Source organism: Aplysia californica, unplaced genomic scaffold (assembly GCF_000002075.1).
Source record: "Aplysia californica isolate F4 #8 unplaced genomic scaffold, AplCal3.0 scaffold00858, whole genome shotgun sequence".
Taxonomy (NCBI): domain Eukaryota; kingdom Metazoa; phylum Mollusca; class Gastropoda; order Aplysiida; family Aplysiidae; genus Aplysia; species Aplysia californica.
Genome location: NW_004798128.1, coordinates 98,544 through 106,043, shown reverse-complemented (window position 1 = coordinate 106,043; position 7,500 = coordinate 98,544). Strand labels below are relative to the sequence as shown.

General features: G+C 42.2%; 1 protein-coding gene across 1 annotated transcript in view; it reads right to left on the bottom strand.

The window, feature by feature from the left end:
* The window catches only part of PIN (insulin precursor), a gene marked incomplete in the record, with an annotated part of 75,720 nt that extends 72,668 nt beyond the window's left edge, over positions 1 to 3,052 (bottom strand). Inside the window, 1 exon segment of the mRNA NM_001204686.1 lies at positions 2,760 to 3,052.
* Positions 3,053 to 7,500: the final 4,448 nt, after the last annotated feature.

The window sequence follows — 7,500 nt, the reverse complement described above, 5'->3', positions numbered from 1 at the left end:
ATGGGTGATCATAATAGAACCTTTTCCCAGGACACATCCGTGACCCTACAAATGAGAGACGAAGAGAAAAATAAGAGAGAAAGAGAGAGAGAGAGAGAGTGAGTGAGTGTGAGAGAGAGAGAGAGAGAGAGAGAGAGAGAGAGAGAGAGAGAGAGAGAGAGAAAATGAGGCAGGCAGGCAGGCAGGCAGGCAGACAGACAGAGGAACGAATTAGTACAGTGTAATGTAACATTCCCACACAGAATCATTGTACCTGTAATATTCCAACGTTTCAGAAGAAGACACATAAGAATGTGAAGAGATTTGGGAAAAAGAATAAAAGAGGAACCAAAGGTAAATACAATAATGTCCTTGCAGGCAAAAGGATGCCCTACGGCTTACGTTGCCGGGCAACCTGTCATGAGTGTGCAGAGGCGTGGGAGAAAATACAAGAAAACCCCCAAAGATAAAACAAATATTGTTGCCACTTAAAGAATGCCCCACGGCACTGCTAGCAAATAAGAGGATCCCATTAGGTGTTCCCGTGATAAGATGCGTGCTTTTGTAACATCTATCGAGATTTAATGACTTCAAGCGTCTTGCAGTTATTCATGCATCTGATTCTTCCGTCTATTTACGCAATCGTTGATTTTTACTTTTCGCAACCCAGACCTTGTATTATAATCTGTTAATTACTCCAGACGGATGGCGAAATAGGCTGAGAACTACAATGACGTTTTTGCCTTTAACTTTTAATGATTCGGTATTGACAAATGTTTGTTTTTCGCTTTGTGCAAAAGAAGACCAGACATCTATGATTAATCTGTGTAGGGTATAGAATAAAAAGCCATACAATATTCCTAAGAGAGTTATTAGCTCTGTAAGCATAGTAGTCTATACAGCTGTTGAAATTGTCACAGAATGTGTGTAGTGCGAACAATAACCAATACTGATGATGATGACGATGACGATGAGGATGATGATGATGAGGATGAAGATGATGTTGATGATTGTCTATTTTGCACCTTTACTAAACAAGTAGAGAACATTTCATTGCTAAAGCGTCTGTTTACTTAGATACTATGTTCCTTAAGAAGCCAGAATTGGAGAAACGTCAAACATCTTAGAACGTCAGATTAAATGTACCCAACTATATTCAAATATTATTTACTACTGTAACAGTTACTTGGGCATTTCATTTTCATCGCGTCTATGCTGGAGACGAACGCTGGAAGATCGAGCTTTTAAAGCTCTACGGATTGTTTCTCGAACAAGAAGGCTTATCGGTTCTTTCCAAGAATTAAGTTTCGAAACATCAAAAAACATTTTTTAATATAAATATTAAACCAATGCTGCTTTACGGCTCTGAAATTTGGGGTACCAAAAATTGGGACTTGATTGATAATGTTCAGGTAAAGTTTCTGGCAAGCCTTTTTGGGTCTTGGCAAAACTACACCCAAATGTTTAGTTCTAAGAGAAGTGGGAAGAACCAATTTATGTTCCGATTACATGCATTGTGTCCTTAAATTCTTTTGCAAACTTATACACTTAGAAAATGACAGATATCCAAAGAAATGTTACATGCAGTTATATCGTTCCTGTGAACAGGGCAGAGTCAACTTGGCTACGGAAGTTAAAAACCTTTTATTTTCCCTGGGTTTTGGATATGTCTGGTTTTCTCAAATTGTTGGAAGTACTAGACTCTTTCTCAGTGAAGGAAAAAGTAGACTTGTTGATCATTCTGTGCTGAACATAGAGGAAGAAGTGTGTCGCAAGTATAATTTGTTCTCTCTTACAATTCCGTTTCAAGAAACAGCGCTGAATATATTATATCACCAACCTCCCACGGTATTGGAGCAGAAGAGTCATGGCTTTGTAAAAAAACACATAGCCTTTCATTAAATAACAATCTCTATCGGTGGAAATTAAGTAATTCGCCCTTATGTGAGAGGTGTGACTCATGAAATTGAAGGTGAATTTTACTTTATTTTCTATTGTTCACACTTTGTCCATCAAAGGAAATTGTTAATCCCACCCAGCCTGACTCGGCCCACTGACAGAAATATGCAATGTTTGACTCATGATAAGAGATATGTGCACAACCTGTACTTATTCATTATGGAAACTTTACTTATCAAATGAGTGTTTTGTGTGAAGTGATGTGGGCCATTGGCCTTAAACACTGAATAAACTTTGATCTACTTTCTTACTTACTGCTGTAAAACCATGATGATGGTGATAAGGGTGATTTGGGGGGGGGGGGATGAGGAGGATGATGAGGATAACAATGACATCTGAAAGTGTATCTACGTGCGTGTATGCGTATGAATGTACTGATTTCTTTTAAAAGAACCTTTTGATCTGGCTCATGCTGAGTCACTTCGGACCCGCCTGGTAACTAACTATAAGACCTCCTTTGAGGCTCCTTTCCTTGATTCGGGATTTTATTACACTGTGCTGTCTGAAGTTTTATTCCCAGTTGATCCTGAAGTAGCCCTTGGGGTAAAACGTTGAGCCGTTTTTCATAAAAGCAACATAGAAAATAAATTGAATTTTCATTTTTATTCATTGCCTGAAAATTGATCAAGACTCTCCGTCCCTTTTCTGTTTTTTCAGTAATGATGATGATGATGATGATGATGATGATGATGATGATGATGATGATGATGATGATGATGATGATGATGATGATGATGATGATGATAGTGATGGTAGTGGTGACGAGGGTGACGACGATAACGACGATGAGAACAATAATAATGCCTTAATGCTCTTAACTTACCGTTGGAACAGTCAGGAGAGGCTGGTAGCACCAATGTTGTTTCACCCGAGTTAGTTTTTCACTGGCCAGCAAAATGGTCCTGTTAAGACCAGAAAGGCAGCTAGAACAACAGTTTCTGCTCTCGCCGGCTGGGAATAAAAAACCTTACGACTCTCTTCCTCTTGTTCTTAGCGTATACTACTTTGGCGGACCAGAAATATAGTTATCGCTTGCAGAAGATGTTGACGATAAGATGTTGGAGACAAGCGTAGTCCTCTTAGAGTTCCTAGAATTTAGTTGGCTATATTCAGGAGGGTGACACTGCTGGTGAGGAGTTCAGAGTATCGTGAGGAGTTTATATAGGAGCTTTCTTCCCTCCCTCCAAGGTCGTTTTTTTTTCTCCTTTGACAAGCACGTGGGCCCCTGTAAGCAGATGCCCTGACTGTGAGCTTTTCTCCGGTCAAGACTTGCAATATCTAAATCGGTAGCTTAGAGTGACGGGCACACAGGTCCGGGACAAATGGTTGTGACAAGACGCCAGAACTTGTCCGGATTCTTCCCGAGGGGAAACAGTGCGGTTTTCGTTGAAACGAAACTGGCTAACGATAAGCAGGACAAAGAGAATGCTCTGTATGATACGTGTTGTTATATAAGTCTAAATGTTGCAGAACATTATCCAAGGTTTGAAGTGGAAAAGAAACAGTTGAGGACATAGAATATTAAACAGACAAAACAAAAAAACGGTCGTTGCTCCCCTTCCACTTTAGTATGGGAAAACACAATTTAGCAACTTTTCCATTGAAAAAATATGGTATGAAAATTGTTAGAAGTTACGTGGATTGAAAGTATTCAAGTTTTCTTTTTTTCCTCTTTTCGTTTATTTTTTTTCGTTCTTGTTTTCTTTCACTCTCACATCATTCCCTAATATTCTGGTAACAGTGTCATTGCAGTCGACGTAAGCACAACTGGCGGTCAAACTATCGCGCACCACAAAGTTTTCCTGGCTATGAAAAGAATCCTTTCTAACGCCTTCCTCATGTCACCAACGAAGACTGGTCCTAGCCACGGACAGAACCCATTGACAAGCTCCGCCGCAGATCCTTGTCCAGTTACTTCCGGTCCTGTGTCCAGCCGGGGGGATGTTGGGACGACCTGGTTCCAGTCTCTCGGAGCAGGACTCTGGCGCGGAGCTGACAGACTGGACGGTAAGAAAACCTCTAACGTCATGGACAGCGGAGGTTATATATGACGCCGGCTGTCAGTGCGTCCAGACGTGTGTCGTGCGAGTGTGGGTGGTATTGGAGAGTGAGCAAAGCCTCCCTCACAGGGGTTCCGTTTCTGATTAGTCACGCAGACGGCGGGGAGGGTGGTGGTGCTGTGGTGGTGGTGATGGGGTGGTGGTTGGGGTGGCGGTGATGGTGGTAGGAGAGTAGTGGTTGTGATGGTGGTGGTGGTGGTGGTGGTGAGGTGGTAGAAGAGTAGTGGTGGTGGTGATGGAGGGTGGTAGGGGTGGTGGTAGGACAGTAGTGGTGGTGATGGTGGTGGGAGTGGTGGTGGTAGGAGAGTTTTGGCGGTGGTGGTGGTGGTGATGGTGAAGTGTTTTGTTGGTGGTGATGGTGGTAGGAGAGTAGTGGTAGTGGTGGTGGTGAGTGGTGAGGTGGGGTTGGTGGTGATGGTGGTATGGGAGTAGTGGAGGTGATGGTAAGGTGGTTGTTGTGGTGGTGGTAGGAGGGCAGTGTGGTAAAAGTAGAAGGGTGGTGGTGGTGACGGTGGTGGTGACGGTAGAAGAGTAGTGGAGATGGTGTCGGTGTTGTGATGGTGACAGGGTAGTGGTGGCGGTGGTGGTGATGGTTGTAAGAGGGTAGAGGTGGTGGATGGTGGTGATGGTAATAGTTGTGGTGGTTGTGGTGGTTGTGGTGGTCGTGGCAATGATAGAAGAATACTGGTGTTATAGTGGTGGCAGCAGCAGCAGTCAACTGGTAGTGGTGTTGTTGTCGTGGTGGTAGTGGTGGTGATGGTGGTGCCATTAGGAGGATGTGGGGGCAGTTACTGATGGTTGTGTCGGTACATTAAGGTGTTGGTGGTGATTTGGTATAAGCTATGACGTTTGGAGGATGATGGTGATTGGTTGGGGATAGTGGTGGGGATGGTGATGATTATGTGTACTAGTGATTGTAGTGGTGATGGTGGTCGTATCAGTAGGAGGACAGCAATTGGCGGTGGTTGTGTCTTTAAAGTAGTAGCAGTGATGGTGTTTATTTGCGTAGGATTGCAGTAGTGATGGTGATAGTGAAGGTGAAGTTGATGGTAAAATTGATGGTGAAGGTGATGTGAAGGTGATGGTGATGGTGATAGTAATTGTGGTGATGGTGATGGTGAAGGTGATGGTGAAGGTGATGGTGAAGGTGATGGTGAAGGTGATGATGATGGTGATGGTGTTGATGATGATGGTGGTGGTTGTGATGGTGGTCATTGCCATGGTCATGGTGGTGGTAGTGGTGATGGTCATGGTGTTGGTAATTGTGGTGGCGGTGATGGTGATGATGATGGTGGTACTGATGGGAATGGTGTTCGTGTGGATAATGAAGTTGTGGTAATGGTGATGGTGATGGCAGTAGTTTTGTCAATAACAGGATGATGGTAACAGTTAATGGTGGTCGCAGGAGGATGATAATGGTGGCTACATAAATACAAAAGTAAGGGTAGTCGTCTGTTGGTTAACAGACGCGCGAATAATAATATCACCATTTCCCGAGACCTGTTTCCGGTGAGGATATCCAGAGTGTCGAGTTGAGGCTGAGTGAAATGTCAACTTCCAGCGCTGACCGCTCTGACCGCTCTGACGAAGCAGGCATGGACGCAGAGTAGGCTGGAGGAGGGGTTAGTAACATCTTGATTGTCATCATACATCAACAACAGAAAAAAACTATATAAACAGAACTTAGATTATGGAATTAGTCTATAAATGTGCTTGGATCACGATAGTTCCAGGAAGTCAGTGAAACAAGAGTTAATGAGTAGTGGGTGGTAGGTGGTTTGCTCCTTCTTTCCTATGAAATATCTATCATCTTTATCTGCCCCACCTCTTTTTCGTGTTTAATACACTCTTATAACACCTTATCTCCGGAACTTATATGACCTTATTTACTTTGTTGCAAGTGCCGTAAAACTTTTACTTAAACTAAAAAAAGAGTAGAAGGGGTATTACACGTTCAGTTAAAACTGACAGTTATCCAGCCTTTTTGTGTTATAAGAAAATAATACTTGTAGCAATCACGGTAAAAATACTTTTTTTTGTAATCTTGAGAATCCAGTAGGAAAAAGAGTCAGCCGAGGGTCAATTTTGAATAGCTGGTTCCGAATTTTATGTTATTTTTACCATAGGACGTAGTTTTCCATAAGTTTATTAGCGCACTCGTATGGCGGTCTGCATCACAGGAGGTAGCTTTCAATAAGCTAATAAGTGCACTCATATGACCCTAACAGTTTCAAACTCCGTAAAACTCTTACCAAACTGGACTTCGTTTATAAATCAGAATTTCATTTTCGACGAGCATCAGACCGTTCAGCCATTGGCATGGTTAGCTACAACTTGCCACCTGCTGACAATATAATTTTCATAAGAGTATTAAGGCACTTTGAAAACAAAAGGATAAAGAAAGTGTTCACAATTTGAGCTTGTAACATACAAAGAAAAGAAGGAGGAGTGATAATGACGGTGTATATTGACAATAAAGAAGGAACAAATCATACTAGAGCACTTGCCAACTACAAACAACCCTGGCTAAGTTCCCCAACTCTGTGGTCTTACATTTTGGTTGTTTTTTGTTTTTTTCAAGATTATCCATCCACTTAGCTATGTCCTATTGCAGCTGACAATGAAATATGGAGTCACGGTCTCTTACATGAATGGCTAGTGTTTATCGTAGTTTGGTTTGTTTTAGAAATAGTTTGATTGCACTTGCGGCACAATTGAGTCAATCAGTTCCTAAGATAATGGGTGCTAATAGAGAGTAACATAGAAGGAAAGAAGGAGGAGAAATAAGGACGATTGATTTATAATAGGAAAAACACCAGATTACCTGCCAACCACCAACTATTGAGCCATTACATAGTAAATCCAAACCAACCGTGTCTATAGAAAACTAAGGAGACTGAGATAGAGACCTGAAGGGACAGGCAGAATGCTTAGAAAAGTTAAGTGCAAAATGTTGAAGGCGGGTTGCTTCGAGCCTTCTTTTCAGGTCCAACCTGGGCTGAGTGAGACACAGTATCCCAGCTGATATACAGAGATAATAATATGAAATAACTGTTGTCAACGGCGAAACGCCTGGCAATTACCATTAAGGGAAATACCAGGAAGATGATATAAGGTAAGGTATATGACAGGATATGACGTAACAGATCACAAGGGAATACAATCAAAGCCTGCTTAGAGTACAAGAGTGGTCAGGGCAGTATGTTTTGGTTTTTAGTAAGAGTTCTACGGCACGTGCAACACAATAGTTCAGATAAGTGCCGAAGATTAGTAGTGTTACAAGAGAGTAACAAGCACAATAAAGAAGGACGGGAGGTAAGGATGACAGTTGTTGGATAGGAAAGAAGGAACAAACCACACCAGAACACCCGCCAACCACCCACGGCATTAGGTCATTATGATGCATTGCAATATAGGTTAAATATTAACACAGGTTTTAAAAAAAATCTCCCCCGACCCCTACCCCGGTATCAATGTAGGCCCACTATCTTTATCAACCCCC